Source organism: Carassius carassius, chromosome 34 (assembly GCF_963082965.1).
Source record: "Carassius carassius chromosome 34, fCarCar2.1, whole genome shotgun sequence".
Taxonomy (NCBI): Eukaryota; Metazoa; Chordata; class Actinopteri; order Cypriniformes; family Cyprinidae; genus Carassius; species Carassius carassius.
The window spans coordinates 21,425,734-21,449,166 of NC_081788.1; the positions used below are offsets into that span (position 1 = coordinate 21,425,734).

Here is a 23,433-nt window from a genome sequence, read left to right on the forward strand (position 1 = left end):
ATAACATTCTTTTAATTATTTTCTCCTATCCTTGTGTCACTTAGCATGTGTCCCTACTATGCTTTGAGCTCATTTTAAATAGAAATGATACGTATTAAACTTATTTTAGGCTTGATTCTGTTGTATGACACTGATAATCGGTTTCACAAGACGTCTTCAAATGCCACAAAGTCAAGTAAACTATACTGGTGATGTGAGGTGCAGAGATAATATAGCCAGAAGCCACAGGAATTTTCGATACAAATCTGTTTTTCAATATCATATCTGGGATGCGATTCTTGCCACCAGAGGCAGCTTGTGAAAACAGTTTTGCTGTTAGCCCTTTAGCTAAAAGCCTTTAACCCACCCAAACAGCAATTAAAGCAACTGTGAGGAACAGAAGACACAAATATGCTTTTTCAAAGTAACAATAGAACCTTTGATGCACTTTTGATAACAAGCGTAAAAACAGACAAGAATAGCAGATGGCATGCCTTGGTGAAGGTAATTGTCCCCAATCAACACTCTTGTGCGACACAGAAATGTGCACATCCAATCTGCAGAAGATGAGGCAAATGGCAAATTCACACTCCATATGCTTCTTTTAATGTATTATTGTCCAACTCCAAAAACGTCAATTCAGATCCGAGTTTGCATTAAAAGCTTTGTTCTATACAGAGAGAATTATGGGAGACATTTAAAAGTATGATCCTTTGCTACATTAAGAGAATTAGTTATGGCAAGGCTACATAAGAGAAGCTCCTCCATGTTTGGAAACTTAGACAGAATGTTAGATTGGATTTATATTGAATTTGCAATGGTTTTTCACTTTTGGGTATTGCACTTGGTTTTGGTCAGTAGGTAGGCGTCTGTGAAAGAACCAGTTGTGAAAGCTGGGACAAAGAGAAAAGGAGAGAAAAAAGAAATAAAGAGATTTGATTGCTTAGGCAATAATGGAACCCACAGCCTACTATCATCAGATGTATGATTGAACTTATGTTTTCTTGTATTCTGAAGTATCGTTTAAGGGGTTTAATCCACTTTTCTTTGATAAAGACAGTAGAAAGGAAATTATTGGGAGACCAGATTCATAACTGCATCTGCCACAATAATAAATGTCCTTTTTCTAAAATTGTATATATATATATATATATATATATATATATATATATACATATACATACACACACACACACACACACACACACACACACACAGGTGCTTGTCATATAATTAGAATATCATCAAATTTTGATTTGAGCTGAAGGCCACTATCAGAGCAACCTGGGCTCTCATAACACCTGAGCAGTGCCACAGACTGATCGACTCCATGCCACACCGCATTGCTGCATTAATTCAGGCAAAAGTAGCCCCAACTAAGTATTGAGTGCTGTACATGCTCATACTTTTCATTTTCATACTTTTCAGTTGGCCAAGATTTCAAAAAATCCTTTCTTTGTATTGGTCTTAAGTTATATTCTAATTTTCTGAGATACTGAATTTGGGATTTTCCTTAGTTGTCAGTTATAATCATCAAAATTAAAAGAAATAAACATTTTAAATATATCAGTCTGTGTCTAATGAATTAATATAATATACAAGTTTCACTTTTTGAATGGAATTAGTGAAATAAATCAACTTTTTGATGATATTCTAATTATATGACCAGCACCTGTATGTATGTATGCATGTGTATATATATATATATATATATATATATATATATATATATATATATATATATATATATATATATATAATATGACATGTAATAGTAATAATATATAACACAGCAAAATATAGAGATAACATTAATGTATATATATATACATTATATACATTAATATATATATATATATATATATATATATATATATATTCAATAAGTAATAGTGCAAGAATAATCAAATATTCAAACTAAATAATCAAACTGAAAAGGTTAAGGAACGAAGAACACATCGCCTCTCATCTACTGTATGCCTGGAGGACAGACAGTTTCTCCATCGCTCTTAAAAGATCTCTGATCCTTGACCAAACGTATGTGAGGGGCAAAGGAGGGAGCAGGTTTGCAAGCATTCAGAAGCTATTAAGGAATGACAATCTTTGGTGTGAGATCACTGCTGTGTGGAGCCAATAACACCTAAGGGCAACGCAGAGCTCCGTGATGAAGACCATACTGATATTCTGGACTCATTCACAAAAACACTAGAACACAATCACAGAGAAGAACCGAACTGTGGTGAGAAAAACACTTCCATTGTCATCCTCGTTTCACATGTACAAAATTACAAGTCTTTTCGACTCTGAGCAAATAACAAAGCTGTTTTATATGGCAAATGCTTCCATGCTATATCTAATACAGACTTTTCAACTTATAAAAAGAACACATTTCCCATATATTTTGTTGTTAAGTCAAAGTCTCTGCTTCTAATCAAGCTCCACATTATTTGGTGCAAATTTACCTGTCACTTGGTTATATACTAATACAGTATGGGGACAATAAAATACAACTGGGGAATTAATAACTAAATACATTTATTAAATTGTCACTTTGATTATTTAGCATATTTTAAACACCTCAAACAGTGTTGTTTTATCAAGTAAAGGTAATAGAATATGATTGTCACAACTAGAATGCCACAGGGCAGTGAAAGTAAAGACATGTATAATGTTTTAAAAAATTACTATTTCAAATTAATTATGTGGTTTTAAACTCTCTATTCATCAAAGAATCCTGAACAAATGTACAATGGTTTCCAAATCAATTTTGTTTTCAGTAATATGATTGATAATAATAAGAAATATATATATATATTATTTTAAATAGTAATAAGATTTCACAATATTACTGTTTTGAGTTTTTGTCTTTTTGCACGACTGACATCAAAACTTGATCCCTTAAAATCTCACGTAAACATGGTTTTTATATATCACAGTTATCAGGAAATTGTTGTGCATATTACCATAATAGATTTTGTTGTTGATATTTTGTTTGATTAACAGTGCCATTACTAGCCCTGACATGATGTCCAAAATAAAGTTTGAATCGTCAAGCTAAACCAGTTAAGAATCACTGTTTTACAGTAACATACAGAAGAAGACAAAGTGCAACCACCCTACCCCATAACCCCACCGCTGGACCACGGGGACTCCCTGCATCTGATCAGCAGATGGGCAGTCCATTAATAAATGTAATTGGTGGTAATCTTAGGTGATTTTTTTTTTATTTCGGTGACACTTCATTTTCTACAATTCTCGCCTCCTGCCTTTCAAGTCACCTAAGTGCAGCATTAAGTATTGGAGTGAGACCGAGCTTGTGCCAGCATTTAATGTTTTCAAGTCTTCAGAGATGCTGACAATGGAAAGCAGATGTTTGAAGATGCAGGAATACAACAGAACAAGACGGGGCTTCAGAGAGAGGATGGGAGAGAGCTGTGCATATGCGCATGTGTGCCAGTGCACATATGTGTGTATCAACTTTAATGCACATCAAACATGTAAGCCTAAAGAACAACAAGCTGCCAAAACCACAAGATATATGCGTCTGGAAATGTGCTGTGACATTTCTACTCAGGCCACTTTAGCACCATAAATCATAGCATCCACACTTAAACAGTTAATAATGATCAGAACCCACTGACGCACTGTTCCTCTTACATTTGTTGATCTTTTTCTGCCTTATTTACTCCTTATGGGACTAGCTAAGGTGGGCATAACTATTACTAGTGCTCATGCTTAAACATTGGCATCTGTGATACCGCAAATCATGCAAAAGAAGATCTACTACTTTTCTAAGGGATCTAACAAAGTTTTACCTGGAGGACCATAAAAAAAAAAAATAGACTTACATCTTATAACATAACGGCTAGTGGAAAAAACCACCTTCAAACCAACAAACCAACCTCCAAAAAACGATCTTTGAAAAATCAGTTTGAAAAAATAAAACTGATTTTATTTCCTGTATACATTTAAAATATAAGTATATATAATTATACTGTATATTGTCCATTTCAAAACTAAATTTGACTTCCAAATAAAAACAAACAATATTTAAATCAAAATAAATATTTTAGTTAACATTTTTGCACCTTTCCTTTCTCTGTAGCTCTATGACTTCCATTCGATATTCGTGCATGAACATGTTTTCATGAACATGAAACATGCACAGATGAATTTTTCACAATAAAATTTAGAAAATAGACAGGCTAGTTTTGTGTGTAAAATTTTACTGCAACTTGCTTGCTGTCAGAATGAGCATTTCTATGACATATACATATAATGACATATATTTATATATGTAAACACACGACACAAAACTGCTTTTTAGCATCTTTGAAACATTCAAAAAAGCCTGGATCATGCTTCTTTTTTTTTCTTCTGTGTTTTTTTATAAAAGTGTGTTTTGTAAATAGATGTTTTTTTTTTATTATTATTGATCTAATCGATTACTTGATTCCACCCTACCTAGAACATAGCAACACCCTACAACCACCTACAAATATCTATTATAGTGCCAAAGATCTTAACAAAGGCATTCATATTTTCTTCAGAAATATATAAAAATCTAGTTTCTGTTTCAGTTGTATTTCTCTGCTTCTCTTACTATCTTTTTGTTTTCCATCAATGGTCGCCTCCATTTCTCTTTTTTTCTTTCAGATACTAGGTCAGCAGACTCCTGAGCAGTGGGCTTATACTGGATTCTCTTGCGCTCTTTAACACGACTGCAGTGTCCTGTGCAGATGTTGCATATTATGGATGAGGGCCTTTTCCATGTTAAAATCTCATATCTCATGTCTTTACTTGTGTCTCCACACAGACCCGGAACTTATGTGTTTGCTTAGTAATGAAGGTTTGATTGAAAACCTGAGGGTACAACAAAATGAAAAATAACAAAGTCTGGGGAAAGGTTACCTAAAACAGGTGCCTGGCCATGAAATGGCAGGGGGGGAAAAAACTTGATTAAATTATGGAAAACTGGGAAAACTACTAAAAGTAAAATAATTTTTCTGTGTAATAATGACATCTATAAATTTACAATAAAATAAATCAATAAAAACAATAAAACACTTACGGTTTTGGAACAACATGGATGTTGAGTAAATGATAACAGTATTTACATTTGTGGGTGAGCTAATCCTTTAAGGAACTTTACAGCACAGCAAAGATTTTTGATTTCAGTGCACAGACAAAATTAAGTTATAAATAATAAGCTCAAAGATCTGCTCTAACATTATATCTACAAAGAATTCATCAAACAAAAGAAGTAGAACTGTTTGCTCATGAGAAGGACAGATGCAGCTGGCCGCTGATTTCGTAATAACTTCGGCTTCTAAAACAGTCCGAACTGAGTGCAGACAACTGAACACAAACAAACACAAAACACTGCCTGCAATACTCCTACGGTTCAACGACTAAAGCACACACTTGGACAAGAAAACCTGATCAATCAAGGCTCACAGTGATAAAAGCATTACATGGCCATTTCAAAACTGTATCGACCATGCACAAACACACCTAAGCAAAAAAAAATATGTAAAAAATAATAATGCTAACAACAATCTGTCCTGACTGTGATCAGACCAGTGACAAACTTTTTGACATTCTTCCAGACATCATGATCGGTTGTTGATCTTCTTCCATACCTTAACTGTAATTACTGGGTTCCACTTGGGCATGTCACCACCTGCTGGTGGCTGGCTGTCACTGGAGGAGCCTCTGAGTCTGTCCTCTGTGGACTGACGTGGGTGGATCTGGACCACCATCGCTTCGGTTTCCAGTAAGCCGCGGGTGAGGCTGGTTCAGGGTGGTGCTGGAGAACCTGGCAGCTCTTTGGCCATACCCATTGTGCCAGAGATGAGGTTCATGTCTCCAGCTTTTGAGTTTGTACTGGATACACTCTCATCAGATCAAATAAAATACAATGCAGCTCCTGCCACCTAACTGACTTTTAAAACTTTCCAAAGGCACAAACATTCAGGTCACCTTTTTCAAAATCAATGTTTAATGAATCTGAAAATCAACAGTCATCTTCAATGCTGTCATTATGATCATCAACAGTCAATTAACTAGTGGTTAACTTTGTAATGTGGGCTTGTTTTCAGAGCTAAAGACCTGTGGAAGAGGTTTAGAGTCTGCTGAGACATTAGCTTCAATATGGAAGCTTGTTTCAGAGATAAAGAAAATGTATTTTATTTTTATATTTGTACTTTTTATCTCCCAATTCTGACTTTTTTTCTTGCAACTCAGACTTGTGAGATATAAAGTCATAATTGAGAGATATAAACTTGAATTTCGGAGAGAAAAAACTCAAAATTCTGAGATATAAACTTGGAATTGTGAGAAGAAGAAAAAAAACAGACAGAATTGTAAGATAAAAAGTACAGGTTACCTTTTCATTTTTTATTCTGTGGCATTAAAAAAAATGAATTGCAAGATGTAAACTCAGAATTCAAAAGTTCATAATTATATACATGTAGATTCAGACTTCTGAGAAAAAAGTTAAATTGCAAGACATAAACTCATATTCACAAGAAAAAAGTCAGAATTCTCAGTTTATATCTTCCAATTATGTATTTTTTTCTCAGAATTGTGAGATTAAAGTTTAAAACTTTTTTCTGTAGAAGGAATAGGCTTCCATAATTCAAAGAGCAATCAGTCAACTAAAATTATTTTCTATTGTTCTATTAAATTCTATTGCCTTAGAAGAATTAAATCATGTCATGTCCCCTTAAAAATAATGCACTCTGTGTTAAAACAGAACAAGAACAAACTTGTTTTACCAAAAACAGTAGTAAGAAACGGGTTCACAAATAAAGTTCTCGTTTTACAGTCTACATACAGGATGAGGTTACCGGAAAGGATTTTACATCAAAAATACTGGGGCTGATTACAATGTTTGTCAGGAGCATGGGGCTGTGGTACATTCCTGTGTCTTGTGTTGTTAAAACGTACAGCTTTAACATTAAGGCTCCAGGTTCCTCATCACAGGCTGCTGTTCTGGCTTTTATGGGATTTTGACGGCTCTTTGGGGCTCTGTAAAAACACAAGTACTTTGGGACCTCGGAGGTCCTGCAATACTGCTGCAGTGAACTCTATGGGTTGCATTACGTCATTTCTGTTTTGTGTGTGTGCATGTGTGCAACTTATGTTGAAATATGTGTGCATGCGAATATTTAGTTATTCTAAGCTTTGAGACAAGACAAACAGGCATGTTTGAACAGAAACAAGGCTTTTCTTCTCAACCAAAATGCTTTGGTTTCTCTTTTTCCACTGTGAAGTCATATTTAAATACTCTTGTATTCCTTGCAAAGATCATGTGAAATGAATTCCATTTGCAAAATATATTTTCCAACTAAATCAGGCTGTCAAGGTTGTGACCTAATAAAAGTTCTCACATAATCCTTATTATGAAAAGTGGCCCTTGTAATTAAAAGTGAAATGCAGTCTTGTACAGTATCCAACATTCTAAGCTCAAATTTCTGGACTGTATGAGTCAAGGTTAATATTTTCATTTGGAGCATTCCTAAACTCTGACAGCTAATGGTCAGCACAGCATTTCCAATAAATACATGAGAAAGTGAGTTTTACTGTACACTCTCAGGCATCCTATTAGCTTGATTAATTTTAGCTGACTAGAAATAAAAGGCAAATTGTCAAAATCAACCAATAACAAATCAAACCATACAAAGTCAGTGGCTGTCCCGTTACTGTCTGGGGCCAAAAAGACACGCTCTGAACACAACTGTATTGGCCCACATTACCGAATATGGCGTTCACTTTAGGCTGCTTCCAATATTTACAAGCAAGCCTGAAACTGTGAGAGAATTCGATTGAATGCAGATGGCAGGAAGTTCCACTCAAATGACAGTGGCCAAATTCAACCGCAAAACATGAGAGGAACCTCACAAGCAAACATTGCACGTCCTCTTTCCAAATGCTCGAACACTTGTCTGAAGCTAAAAAAAGACTATATTCATACATTGTTACATTCAAAAGATACTGATAATGTTACAAAATAATTGTATTTCTAATAAATGATGTTCTTTGGAAATTTTTTTGCATGGTTTACAAGAATGATTACGAGTGGTAAGAATTGTTTGGGAAACCTCTTGACAGTTGCAGTTTAATGACAGAAGTGCTTGTATATAAATCAAATAATGTTTGACAATGATTATATCGTTTCCTACGCAGCGTAGCCCTGCCCGAAATACTCGAAGAGATTCTTTCTTTATAGATTGTAAAACCAGATGGTTACGTGAGGAACACAACAGTGAATCATATTTCATTTGCTATATTTTTGTTATGGTTGTTTTAGTGGAGGAAAAAAAAATGGAAGCTTTCTTTCAGAATAAGACGTTCAAAGCAGTCGGTGTAATTGGTCTGGCTTTGAAGTCTCTGGCAGGGATCAGGATGAAATCTTACTACCAGACTCACTCACCTAGTAGTCTTGTTGATTAAGAAATCACTTGACCACTTCCACCATTTTTCTTCTTTTTTGAGTTTTTTTTTTAGGAGCCATGATTCTTTGACAATGGAGACAGAAATGGAAAAGCTTTTATTTTTATTTGATTATTCACAATGTTTCATGTTTCCCGCTTCAAGATGAGATGACCAGTCCAAGCTGAAACTAGAACATAATCCCACTGATATCCCCAAACAAGTATTATCTGCAAATTGACAGCAGATGACAGAGCTGGCTGTGCCCCGCAATGGTAAACTAACTTAGCCACTATTAAAGCTCTCGGTCTCAGTTAAGCATCATGGCCATGGCTAAGACTGTTTTGGGCTTTGAAGAACACAATAGAGTAATTCAACCCAGGGCGACTTCGCAAATAAATATAACTGTCAAAATTGAGTCCATGCTGACTTTTGATTCTTTCTAATATGAATATTGCATCAGAGAGAGCTCAAAATCAATAACCATGATTAGAAGGATATAATTTTCCAGTTAAGGTCCATTTTAGTCAAAGGAATATTTAACTAACAAATGAAAATTCCGTCATCATTTTCTCACCCTTATGGCATTCTAAATCCACATGAATTTCTCTCGTGGCTCACACAAGGAGAAAAATGTCCATGCTTTTCTCTATGCAATTACAATGAAGCATTCAAGCTTCAAAAGTATGAAAGAAGCACTATTAAGGCATTCTAAAATTGGTCTAGATGACTCTTGTGAAGCCAAACAGTAGCATGGGTGCATTTATTGCAGAAGTAGCAATGTCTGATTCCTGAAAGAATCATTCTAGAAAGTTGGGTCTTTTCGATGAATCAGTTGATTTGGTTCACAAAACAGGTCTGAATGATATGTTTATGAATCAGTTTTGAAGACTTCCCACTTAATGATTCAATAATCTGATCACATATTATCAATGAATAACAACTTACATTTATGTCACGCAAACTTTTTATATACAGTATATACACAACCGTAACACTAAAAGTTGAAACACACAAAAAGATTGGGGTATGCAACACTTTTTGTTTTAATTAATACTTAAATTCAGAAAACGTAAATATATCAAATTAGATTTTTACATTGTTATGAAAAACAATGCTGCTCTTTTGAACTTTTTTTATTTATCAAAGAATCATGACAGTTCACGGTTTCCACAAATATATTAAGCAGCACAACATTGATAATAATAAGAAATATTTATTGAGCACCAGAACAGCATATTAGAGTGATTGCTGAAGTATCATGTGACACTGAAGAATGGAATAAATTACATATATATTTAAATAAAATAATAATAAAAAAACACTTAATTTAAATTGTAATAATATATCCCAAAAAATGCTGTTTTTACTTTATTTTTCATCAAATAAATGATTATATATATTATATACTGTATATATATTCTTGTATAATTAAACAGCTCAATGTTTAATATGTAAAAGAACTTAATAAATAAGCACGGTTTGGTTTGGGAGTTCAACGTTAAAAATAAAAGCTCAAATAAATAACTTGGTGAGAGTGGCAGGACAAATTATGGGGATACAGGCACTCAGTCCTTTACAAGACATTTCTGAGCTGTGTACGATCCAGCAGACGTTGTACCCTGAGTATGTGCTGATGAACTCTGGCAGGGGATACAGGGTTCAATTATATGCAGGCATAATCGATACAAATACTCATTTGTTCCATTGTCTGTTAAAATTAACTAATGAGCAATTATAGCAAAATGTAAAAAAAAAACTGCAATAATTGGTATAACAGGCAAATGAGCGTTGATTTGTATTTGTGTGCTTTTTAAGTAATTTATAATTTAAATGGTATTGGTTTTATGATGTAGGATTATAGGATTAGGATGGCTGTTAATGTTTGCATGTGTTCTGTGGTGAAGTTGCAGTAGTTCTCTAATCCAAAACAAATCTCTCCTAAGGGAGACAATAAATACTACTTTGACTTTGACACAGGGGACCTAACACACACACACGCACATTTCATATTCTCAGAATACATAGGCATGCCTATGTTTTTCCATCACCCTCAATTTGCAGAGAGTTTCAAACTACACATATACCTGAACGGAAGTGGGCAAAAACAATGCAACTCATTTTTGCTTTAGGGGGAATCATCCTAAAAAAAACAAAGGATCACTCTAAACGAACCCTCTTTTATAGCTCCCCAACAACTCCTGTCCCGATCAGGCCCATGGTAACCTGAGAAGGGACAGATCAACAGACAATATACATCATCATACATCAAACAGGACCCTCACAATGCAGACATTCCCAGAGAGGAAAAGAGAAGGAAGGACATCCGTCAGCAAAGGAGCCCCTAGTCAGGAATAACATGCCGACTGCTGGTTTCAGAAATGAAGACTGAAAAACCTAAAAAAGGCAAAGCAGAAGCGGCATGCATAAAAAAACTGAGCATCATGGGGTGATTTTAATGGATTTTTTTAATCCTAGTCCAGCAATAGGGTTTCTAGGGGAACGTGGTAAAAAAGGCGGTACTTATACATACAGCGTGTCATATCTAGCTGAGGAGACAGGCCCACCGACAGCGTGGTTCAAGAGCAAACCTATTCTCACTGTGCAAGCATTCAGTGGGTCACAGGCCCAGGTGTTTTTTCTGCTTGCATGATAGCCATCTTTTACTTAACTACATGTGGTAAACAATGTAATTACAACAAAACGTCTTAAGTTATGGCTCAACTATCAGGTTCGCGGTGCGATTCCTGATCCAGAGCAGCAGAGTTTGGCTAATGTATCATAAACAGCGCTGAAAACATCAGTCAGTTAGTGATTTGTGGATCTAAGTTTCCTCTCAGGGCTGTAAGCATGACTTACCACCAGCATTTTCACACAACCTGGCATCAGCCATGCGTTTATGAACTATAAATCATATTCATTTTATCCCTGGACTTTTCCAAACCCATAAAGAGTTTGCTTTTCATTTCACTCTGAAAGAGTGTTGAAATGCAAATATTTGTTTCTGTTGCAAGAAAAAAAACAGCTCGAAATTTGGGGCGAAATATGAATTCTTGCCATTTTACATCATCGCTAATACAAACATGTTAAAAATTGGTCCATGGTGGGTTCCTATGGTCTTTTTTTGTTTGTTCTTAAATGAGTGAGTTTTGGCTGGCAGTAGTGTAAATATCCTAATGATTTGCTAGCCAATTATTGGACTTGTTCCCGCTTTCAGAACTCTTGAGGCTTGTAGAAAGCTAGCATCTACAAACTGTACAAATGCAATTTGACGTGCAGCCAGTGTTCAACTCGCTATCGCCAGTCATCAGCAAGTCTAATAAGTCTTGATGACAGGCTACAAACCAAGATATTTTACAGTAGTTAGTGTCAATTATCCTATAGCTGACCACATATTGCCTTGGAGTGATTTGGTCTAAAAATATGTAATGTAGTGCCTTTATGTTCAGTCAAGGTTGTGTACTGTACATAATTTGACTTTTAAAACTAACTTTTAAGGAATAAAAGAAAGCAAGCACTAATTTCACAGAGGCACATCTAGTTTAAAAAAATATTAACTCAATTCACTGAACAGCTTGCGCTCTGCACATTTTGAATCCATTTCTCAAAGACCGACTCATTTATAATTTTAAAGGTTTTTAACATAAAGCATTGTGGCGTAATGCATGTTTTAATCAAAAAGTACAAGCATGCAAAACAAGTCACTGAGATAATGATGAAAAAACATGTACAACGTAGAAGATGTACATTGAAAGCACACAAGTCTTTCTTTGCTGGCTGCCATACATTTCTCTGCCATCAAATAATCGTCAAAGACAATCCTTCTATTTGTCACTGGAGTCAAGTCAAAACTCTATGGAGTCAATTAAACCACAAAGTGATCTGAAGATGTGGCTAACCCCATGTTAACAAAGAGAACATATGAAAATACAACTCAAAGTCCTTTTCAAGATGTGCGGTTGGCATCGATCTGGTGAATTGGAATGAGAAACATGTTTAGAAATCTCAGTGTTTTCAAACGCAAAGGCGTTCAAGAAACAGAGGAGGAGGGCGTGGGAGAACCGAAAAAAATGCCTTCGAAATGAAGCCGCATGTCTAACGTCATTTCTCTCCATATGTTTAACTAATAAGATGTTTGCAAAAACATGTTGTAACATTACAGAGATGGGATTTCTAGTTTAATGAGTGATTTGGTGTAAATACTAAAGTCAAGATCCATATGGACAAAAGTAATCAAGCTCTAATTGGTTAGTTTGTCCCTGTCATCCCCTGTAAATACACCATCTTTCTTCATTGACATACAATTAAACGTAGTAGTTGAGTATAGCAACAGACGATATACATATTAAAAAAATGCCATTTACAGAGCTACTAAAATGACAAAACCTCATGACACCCCATTTAACAAAATGTATTTTTTTTCGGTATATTTTACAGTTTTTAATTTAAATTTGGGTTAAATTTCATTGTTTTGTTTCATTGTTACCACATCACCATAATTTTATAATCTGAATATTTCACCTCTACAAAAAAAAAAAAAAAATTCTGCAGTTTAAAAATACAAACCATTAATATTTTTCATAAACAGGTCAAATTTGTTAAATACCACTTTACAATTCAAATTTCTAAAATGTAATTTTAAAACTATAAAACAAGCCATAAATACATTTTATTAAAAGTCACATCACAAGAATTCAAATTACCAAAATTCATTAGCCATGATTGCTAATGGATAACTCTCTCCAGGTAATTCTCTTGGCATCATCTATTAACTTGGCTGAAAGGTCAATCACTGTAAAGGCTCACAGACTTGTTATGACAATACAATCCTTTAGGCAGTCCACTGTCTCCACTCTGTAACATCCTTGAAAATAAGTGTGCTGATTCTAAAGAGAAACCAGAGCCTCCAGATGAGCGCGAACATCTCCGGTAAGGCTCGTTCTCATTTGCAATGTAACCCTGCAGACAGAAGGTATGTGTTAGTCACTGTTTGATTCAGACATATTTTCAATGGAGGCTCATTGAGAAACAGGGGCTGTTTTGACTCGGGCATCTTTGAAAAAGCCTGGTCTTGGAGACTAGCAGCATTTGTAAAAGATTAGTGGGTTAGCTCTCATCTACTGTGCTCGGGTCAGGTAGAGTGCAGCAAGCAGACAGTTATAACGCGGATATCTCACCATCTACAACGGGCAGGAACATTCCTTCAACATGAACGGCCCTGTAATCCAATTAAGCCCCAAAAAAGATGTGACCTTTGGGCGCGAAGGTTAGGTTTTCAGGTATCCCGAGGCAAGATTTTTGCAACGTAATGCAATTTCTTTATGTCGCAGATCTGAAAATCCTTTTTGATGAATCTTTCTGCCGCAAGTTCCTGAGCATTAAACTCACAAATCGATCTTTCTGTCAGCATAGAGAGTGAATATGCTTTGTCATTGCGGGATCAAGCCCAGTTGGGGTGTGTTCGCAGTGTAACACAGCGAAAGCAGATCACTCTGCCGTAACCTATCGTTAGCCAAAAGAATAAATGCAAACCAACTGTGCGAGAACAATAAAATAATTTGTCAAGGGAAAAGGGTGCAGATAAATTCTGGGACTCATTTTCCAGCTGGCCTGGGAAGTAAAACTGCTGGCCAAGTCCACAGCACCTGGCTGTCAGGGCTTTCATAAGGCCTTACTTCATTTCAGTTTTTAAAAAGCAAAGCAGTTAGGTCATTCACAACACAAGCGCCTTTTACTGAGTTAGTCATCATTTGACTTTTTAGGGCAAGATTCATGTAAACAGCAAAAAAAAAACAAAAAAAAAAACAAGAAAGACTGGGAACACATAATGTGGCCCCAGCCAAAATTTCTCTCTCTCCATCCACTCTGAATATTCTTATTGCAGACTGCAAGTGATCTATAACAACTGTTTCCTGTTGTCTGTGTCATCTTTTTTCTTTATATAGGAAACTTGTGAAGTCGGGCATTGCTTTATGTGTAGATATAGGAGAGCTAGCAAATCAGTTATATGGAGAAGCGTAGCTATGTGGACCGGCCCTGTTGTAAAGTGCGAACGTGGAGCCAAGAGAAGGCCGTAAATGTCAAGCGCTGCCTGGACAACAGAGTGACCTGGTTCTGATTAGGCTGAGATTGTTTTAGTTACCACTTTCTCCATGGAGATATTGAGCGCACACTCACATACATACACACACACACATCACATCCATTTCCATAAGTTCCGGCAATGTATAACCTCCCACACATGTGTTAGTTCAATAAGAAACACACATGGATGAGACCTGAAGGTTACGTGTGACAGACACGCTCAAAACGCATTCCTCGCTCTGTCACTTACAAATGTGACTTGGAGGTCATAAGGCGTACTTCCGATTTTTCCAGTATTGGTGATGTTCCTGCCTTTGACTGCCAACGGTAGCGTCCCTTAGATATCTTGAAGTGTCTAACGTGATGATATAGTCAAGTTGATTAGCACCCAAATGCACAGAAGGGGTTTCTCATTCATTCTATAAGCACATGCCTGGTTGAAAGAAAAACCAGAGCAGTCTGCCATAATGGGATGTCTTATTTCTCATATTAATGGAACGTTTGACAGTGGAATTAATGCTATGTCAACACTAGAGAAGTATCTTAACATTTATGGTACATTTGCTGCAGCATGATGAGTATGTTCTCTCTCTCACACACACACACACACACACACACCCATATACACATGCACATAAAGGGGTGACTCTAGTGGAAAGTTTGGCACAAGCAAAATCCTGGAAAACTCATCTGTGAGATTGTGGTGAGGGCGTAAATGGTGAAATAGTGGGGGAAATATTTGTGGTTGATGATAAGTCAGCAAACTCAGAGCAAATTGTAAAAAGCTGAAGTCAACATTCATTCTTCAAATTCCTCTCATCCTATTAAAGGGCCGGGACGCATTAGTCTTTCTCCTCTCATACTCTGCTTTCTCGTGAGCTATTGCAGCCATATCTCATGGTTTCAGCTTTGAGACCATGTGGAACTAAAATGCACTGTAAACCGATCAATCACAGTCTTTGGCCATAGATAAGGCTTCTAATTAAGAAACACAAAGTAATCACCAATTATTTGAAAAAAGACAATGCAAGTTCTAAATTCAATGACAGGTAGAGAACGGAATCATAAGAAACTCTTACAGTTTTTTTTGGGGGGGGGGATACTATTTGAGAAAAGAGAAGGGAATTTTAATAATAAATTAATTAATTTAAAAAAGTTCTCCCAAAAGGTTTATCTACTTTTTAATGTCTTTTTAGAGGTAGTTATCAAATGCAAGTCATAATCATAAAGATTTTTATGTACATATATGTATTAAATACATAAAGCAAAACAAAAACATTACAACATAGTTTATTATTAATTATTATTATTATTATTATTATTATTATTATTATTATTATTATTAATAGTATCCTTAACAATACATTGTCAGCATAGACTTATTATTTTCACAAAATCGGACTATACTGGTTGTGCTGTATGTTTTTGAGCCATAAAAAACAAACGCACATACTGTATGAGTTATTATTCTTAAACACAGTGTGTAACCTTCCCCATGTCTGGCTTTAAAAATTCAGACCTGGTGGTCACTGTAGTTATGTTGTGTTATTATTTATGAGCTGCAAGGCTATCAGCTGTTCTAAGCTGGGGAACAACTGGGTACACTGTATGTTTTTGATTCAAGTGTAGGAACATACAAGTAAATATGGAAAATAATGCAAAATAAACTCCAGAGTATTTAAGCATGTTATTGCATCTGCATCGATGTAACCATGCAGATGGTTAACAGAACCAAACGTTTTTCATTTACAGCATTTTTACAATATATTTATTTCTGTATTTTAATGTGAACGGTCATGAATAATTTGTAATAATTTTAAATGGCGTCTCCCAAATAACAGTTTTCTAAATTTATGAGTATTATTAAAATAAATACTCAATGAGGTAACCTAAAATTCACTTGCATAGATCCACAGCACAAACACTTGTCTGAGGATCAGAAAAAAACAGTCTGTGTCGTGGGAAATTATGTCCTCTTATCATATGCCGACATCTTTTTCTCCAAATATTAACCTGCCAAACTGCTGATTTCAATTTATGCTTTAAGTCTGAGTAAACACCCCAGAGCACTGTGTGGAGATGAGACGACAGAGTTTGTCTGACAGAGAAAAGTTTAATAATGTTCGGTGTTCTTTTAACCTTGCTCTGAGCATGTCTCCATCTGAGTAATCCAACAGCAGCTCGACGGAAACAGGAAGTAGGAATGCTCCAAGCTTACGGATTCGTGACTGTTCTGAAATGCTTGGAAAACAATTTTCAGCCCTGAAGGTCAGATGAATCCTATTGGACTGTCGCCAGGCGTGACAAAAATACAATAAGTAACAGCACAAAATTATTATTTCCACTCCAATATGTCCATGATGTCTGGTATTCACAAAATATTAGCTTTGTTGAAGAAAATGAGGACATAAAGTATATTTTAGTGGTATGTGCTCTCAGCAAACTGTGTGTCTTGGAATATTTATTAATGTCTGCCAGTTCCTTTTTTTTGGCCTTTGAACTGCAAAAGGTCAAGTTTATTTGACACATGCTCAGCTGGGATGGTGGTGAAATGTTATTCCTGCATGTTACTGTGGCTGTACGCAGAAGAACTTTACTAGACAAAAAGGCAATGAAAAACAATAAATACACAAAGGTTTTTCATCATACTAGCATTCCTTTCTCAAACATCATTACACACAATTCACAAACAGTATAAATATCTAAAATTTACGGCCTTCAATGATTCTAAAGACGAATGGCTCCAACACATAATCCAGATCTGTTCGCAAAAGTGTTTTCATTCTAAACAATCTGTATTCAGGGGTCCATGTCAGGTTATTAGCCTACAGAAATCCCTGAGCGTAATGTATTATTACACTCGGTTAGTGCTGGATCACTAGAAGACGAGAGAATAACTAACTCTTCCAGAACCCTGCACTTTATTAACAACCAGCAATAAAGTATATAAACTGCACTATTAGACTTTATAATGTATTTCATAGTCCTCAAGAGTAATTCCAGCCAATCAGATTGTAGACCGAATGGGCACTGCCCCATGGCAGCTTTCTGGCACGATGACACCACTGAACAACAGAGAGGATATAACCGTGCCTACTGGAATGATTTCTGCTCTCCGCTAATGATGGAATAAATGTTTGTGCATTTGTTTTTGACCACTCGGATGAACTGACGTGCCCAGACTTGTAAATAAGAATGTCTAAGGACTGGCAGAAAAGGCCTTATGAATCTGTCTACATTCAATTTGTCCTCTGTATAAATTAAAGGCGGTTTGTGGGACCATATTTTGTTTGTACCAAGAATCAGCTGTAATCTTTCTCGATATAAAAGAATAATACTTATTCTAATAAAAGACCCACCAGGGAACTTGGCACTGGTTTGGGATCCATATTTATGTTCTATTAAACAGGCAAGTGAACTGGGAGGAGTTAAAAAAACAGCTCTATTGGTACAAAGACCAGCGTGGTGTCGATCGCCATCCGTCACCTTTAACACTAAATCAACAGTGGATAGAAAGGGTCATGGACATCTAGTCATCTTGCAATGTCCCGCTTTGGGAAGCCAGGGCCCTCGCATCCGCTTTAGGCCTTGCGATCAATGCCGCCACAAAGAGGATTTTTCTTTGATGAAGCAAATGAGCACTGGGCCAAGAACAGCAAGTGCCACTGTCGAAATGTAAATCAAAAAACCACCCGCGTGCACGGTCACACGCGCTGAGAAGTCTGGAGACGCAGTTGCTGCCGTCTAAAAATGCATGAGTAATTCGGCCCATGTAGATGTGCGGTTAGCTGTGGCATGTCCCCCTGGCACAGGACTATAGCGAGTAGCCCCTTCATCTCAGTACGGAGTCAGGGAGACAGAGCGAGTAGGCAAAACAATCAGATCCATTTCACATGATGCAGGAATTCGACCCCTATATCAAAAAGCAAGAGGGAAAAAAGGTTGGAGAGTGTGGGCGCATTTTTATGAGTGATTCTCAAGACATGGTCCAAGCTAAAAATACATTTTATGATGACACATCGGAGCCAATTCTGTTTTTCCTCCGTTAAAGCCCAGGGGTGCGTTCTCCGATAACGTTGTCTCTTAGCGCGCTACGAATACTCAAAAGGTACACCTTAACTACAGGTATACCTTTGCTACGTGTGTTCTCCGAACTATACCTTAGGATGTAGCTTAAGGTAAACCTTCTTAAGTTCGACCTTAGCAGTTGCTGTCCATGGTGGAGGCGCTGAATAGGTTGATATCGACGCCTCGATGATCGATTGTGCGCTCTTTCCTTCACAGCGGTATAGGTAAAGTATTGAGAAAACAATGTTCTTTATAAAGAAGCGTTTTAGAAATAGTACAAACTGCATTTATCGGGGCTTATTGAAATAGCCTACGTACATGCAGAAATAAATATGAGTATGTGTTTATAATTTAGCAAGTGTACAATCCCAAACCCTCACGGCCATAAGTGTGTTAATGTTCTCCACAACGTATGCTGATTATCCACCAGCCGTATCACATTATTGGCGTAAATCGCTCATTTGTGTAATTGGATGATTTCCTCAATAAAAGCGCAAACATGAGAGACATACCGACATTCACTATGTCGGGGAAAAAAGTCCGCAAAAAGAGATCGCCCAGCCACACTGAGGTCTTACTCAGCCCATATCCATCCCCAACAACCTCCAGAAAACTCCCCACAGCATAAAAACGAAGAGCCGCCAGCAGCTGAATTTCGGGGCTGAGGGGGTAGCTCCGTCGAGTTTGTCTTGACAAATCTGGGCCAACAAGATGCAAGAGCTGCAGAATTTGCTCCCGTGGCAGGCAAATTTTTTTTACAATGGTCTCTTCTGACATGGTAGTCAGTGGACTAAAATGTTCTCTTATAAAGTAGTTGACATACACTAACTGGCTCCGCGGACGCCGCCGTCTTTGATTTAAAACAAGTAGGCCTACTCGCTGTCTCGCTGCCATAGCTATAAAGTTTGTGTAAACTCATCTTTCTTTATATAGACTCCTAAGCCTTTTCTGTCAAATGGTTCGCCAGCTGATGTGCCTTAGGATAGTAATTAAAAAAGCTAACAACCATTAGTGTATGGAAACTTTATTAATGAAAACACTTCCATACACTGGGTGTAGGCTATAACAACTTAAGTATTTTATGTGTATAATTTTAAAGTAAAGTAAAAATGTAATTTTAATTCTAAATCAGATTTTATATTAAAAGTTCATATAAAATTTTCTATGTGTAATTAAACTGCGATGTAAAAAATCTTTTTGCGTAGTGGTGGCCACTAGCGGTATGAACCGTAAGCAGCGATAAGGTATAGCTAAGAGCGCTCCAGACCAACCTTACGAACGCATGACTTACAGAAGGTATACTTAACTAAGAAGGTTTCGGAAACCACGTATTAACGATAAGGTACTTCTTAAGGTACAACTTAAGAACGACGTAGCGTTAAGGTAGTTTCGGAGAACGCACCCCAGGTCCAGAGCACATTTCCTCTTATATTCCAGCGATATTTCGACACTTATTCAAACCAGATCATTTTTTTTTTTTTTTTTACAGAATTATTGGTTTGAGGGTTGTATTGGCAGGGTGAGGTGACCTTGAAATGAAGGATGATTCAGGCCGTTTCTTTTGCTGAGTATTACACATCCCGCAAGCATAAATAAAACAAAACTGGACATTGCTATGACAACACAGGTGCCATAAATAGTCTAAATTGTAGTTATAATCCAACCAGCGATAAAGGTCGCCAACGTCTGAATGTTTTACCTCAGGATTGATTAAGTATGTTGACATTTTATATATTATATGAAAAATGACAATGTAATTATCCCAAACCATAATGATTGAACATCAGATGCTGTAATCTTCTAAAACCACAAGAGTATCCTTCATCAAATGTTAAACGATTATATTATAAATGTTTTTCAGACTTTTCCCGCAGATTATGAATAACTGACTGCATCTTTCTCTCAAAAATAAGCTTGTAAACTCCCAACCAAATTAAGCTGAATCAACACTCAAGAAGGTCCTCTAGAGACCTGTTTGTGAGAAATTATTCAATGGCTTCCATTACAGCAAGCTGGCTCTCAAAGGCTTGGTGACTGACACTGAAAAACGTTCACTTGTTAAAAGTTTGCTCAGTGATGTCATCGACCAGGAGGAAATAGCACTGCAAATTTATCATGAGGACTTTGTGAATCAATGGAACAAGCTGCAAACATTACAGTTTCCCCACACCGTTAATTTATCCATAACTCATTCTGATGTCATAGGAGTTCCCCAAAAGACGTGGGCCGCAGTTGAGGAGGATATGTGGGAGTGAGAGCACAACTGCATAGAGATTAAGTGTGTGTAAGTATGAGAGAGAAAGCCCAAAAACAAGGTAAAAAAAGAACAAGAAATGCTCAGGCGAGAGCAGATAATTATGCAGCCCACAACAGTTTACCAGTGATGCAACCACCGACGTAAACATTTTTTTGTGCAATCAGCCACCATTGCTAAAACAAAGCAATCTTGTGGACAACACAAGTTTACAGGAAGCAATAAAGCTAGTTATTGTATATAAAGCATCCACCTATAAATCACCTGAATGAGAACTTCTGAATCTGATCAGTCTGAGGGTTTTAATACTTTTTAACAGTCAATAATGGCAGCACCACACCACACATCCTGAGACATACTGTACTGTATATCAGCCAGGCAAGCACAGGAAACTTAATCAAGCTACAGGAATTCAACTTATGAGTACAAATGCCACATTTAACAGAGTGACCAAATGGTGCTGCGTTTGTATATGTGTGTGGGGTAGATGCATTGCCATAGAAACCTGAAACACTATACCAATGACTCCCTTTAGAGTCAATTACTCATTTTTTCAAGAGCTGAATCAACACTTCTACGTGGGAGTTTGTCTGCGTATACTAAGAATTACCTTGTGTTAAAAAAAAAAGCAATCACAGATAATCACAGCAACTCTGATAACCACAATCTCATGTGCTGAAAAATGCCACTGAAGTTTTTAAAGTCACTTAATGGGACTACTTCAGAATGTTTGATTAAATATCATTCAGCTCAGAAATTGGAAATCTGTTGATCCAGTTAAAAATTATGCGACTATTTACCCATGCACTGCAAATCAGTGGTTGACATATCTAGGAGAAAGAAAGCCAAAAAACAATTTAATTAGGCATGGTAGAGAGATTTTGTCCCATTGGACAAGTGCTGAGTTCTTAGGATGTTCATCGTGTACACGTGTGATGCCTTGCCAACTCACTGGCTTGCATGGCCATAATGTTCTCCTGATCTTTCTGAATTGTACAGTACAATGTGAATGCTGCTGTATTAAAGGTATCACCCAGGTAACTTTATCTTGTATGATAACAAGGCAACAAAACTTTGTGTAGATTAGTATATGTGGTCCGGGTGGAGGGGTGGGGGGGGGGGGGGGGGGCATATCTCAAACATCAGTGTTCCTTTCTGTCAAATGCATCTGAGAGACATTGAAATGATTCACTTTGGACAGGGGGCGAGTTGTGGACTCAAGTCTCATGCTGAGACACATTTTGTCAGGCAAATGTCATAATCAACCCTCTGACTCTCTTTTGTGACAAGGTATGATTACTAATATAAGTCAAATGTGTATAATCATAAACTGGAGTAAGCGGTTAGCTTTGCCAACCCCCACAATCCCACGCCGTTGTAACATCATCTAAACAGGGTGACCACCCTAGTCCTATACCAGAGAGCCCTGTTTTTGAGGGATGCATGCTCAATTACAACTAACAGAACTTGCAATTAAGAGTGTCACATAAGCACATACAGCCTATTGAAAAGCATAATCAATAGAATGTGTGTTCCTTCTACAGTGGAAATAGCGATTATTAAGATGCTTCTGTGACTAAATGGATGAGATTACTGAATCACTCTTTATGTTTTGCCTACAATTATCTCAAAAATGAAATATCATGGCATTCTCCTTTACTCAGCCTCATGTTGTATGGGTAAACCTGTATGACTGTCGGTCTTTCATTATTAGAACACAGAGGAAGATGTTAGTAAGAATGACAGTCTCGGTCACCATTCACTTTCAGGAAGACTATACGAAACAAAGATGCAATGACAGGCAACGGCGTGTGAAGCTGAATCCCTAACATAGCCTACGTTTGTGTTGCACAGACGTAACAAAAAGTCAAGTTTGGAACAATATGAGGGTGAGAATGATAACAGAACATTCGTTTGTGGGTGAACTATCCCATTAAGGAGGTAATAATGAATTAATGTAACTTACTTAACGCAATCAAGTATTTTGTCCAGACAAATCATGCGAGATTAAATGCAACTTTGATCTGAAAATATACTTTTTATTTTATAGCTTTTTTAAAGGTCTTATTATCCTCTACACATTTAGGGTAACTTAATTTTCCTAAAGACACGATAACCTATAACAATGAGGAACTGTGTCGAATTGTCAAAATAATTCGCGACAGGACGTGCGCAGTTTTGCTGTTGCGCTTAGACGTTAATGTAATAAATCCACGTATATGAATATTATTTCACCATATATTGATGTCAGTTTGAAGCAGGCAGGTAAGGTTAAGAGTGTATAAACTTTCCCTGAAAGAACAAGATCAACTCTCTAACTAAATTTTCTTTGGCAATCGTAAAATTCTGTGTATGATTTTCAATGTATCTGGCTGCTATGCAAAAAAATTAATTAACAGCCCTACATCCATACAAATTGTACGTTATGTGTAATTAATTTTTAGTATTATGATATATTTACGTTTTTATTTATTATAAATTCATATATATATATATATATATATATATATATATATATATATATATAAATTCATATATATATATATATATATATATATATATATATATATATATATATATATATATATATATATATATATATATATATATAC

The 23,433-nt window shown here is 36.4% G+C and overlaps 1 protein-coding gene across 3 annotated transcripts in view; it reads right to left on the minus strand.

Moving 5' to 3' along the window:
* The window catches only part of LOC132114723 (zinc finger protein GLIS1-like), an 83,535-nt gene that overhangs the window by 59,172 nt on the left and 930 nt on the right, over positions 1-23,433 (minus strand). The gene's annotated exons all lie outside the window — the stretch shown is intronic.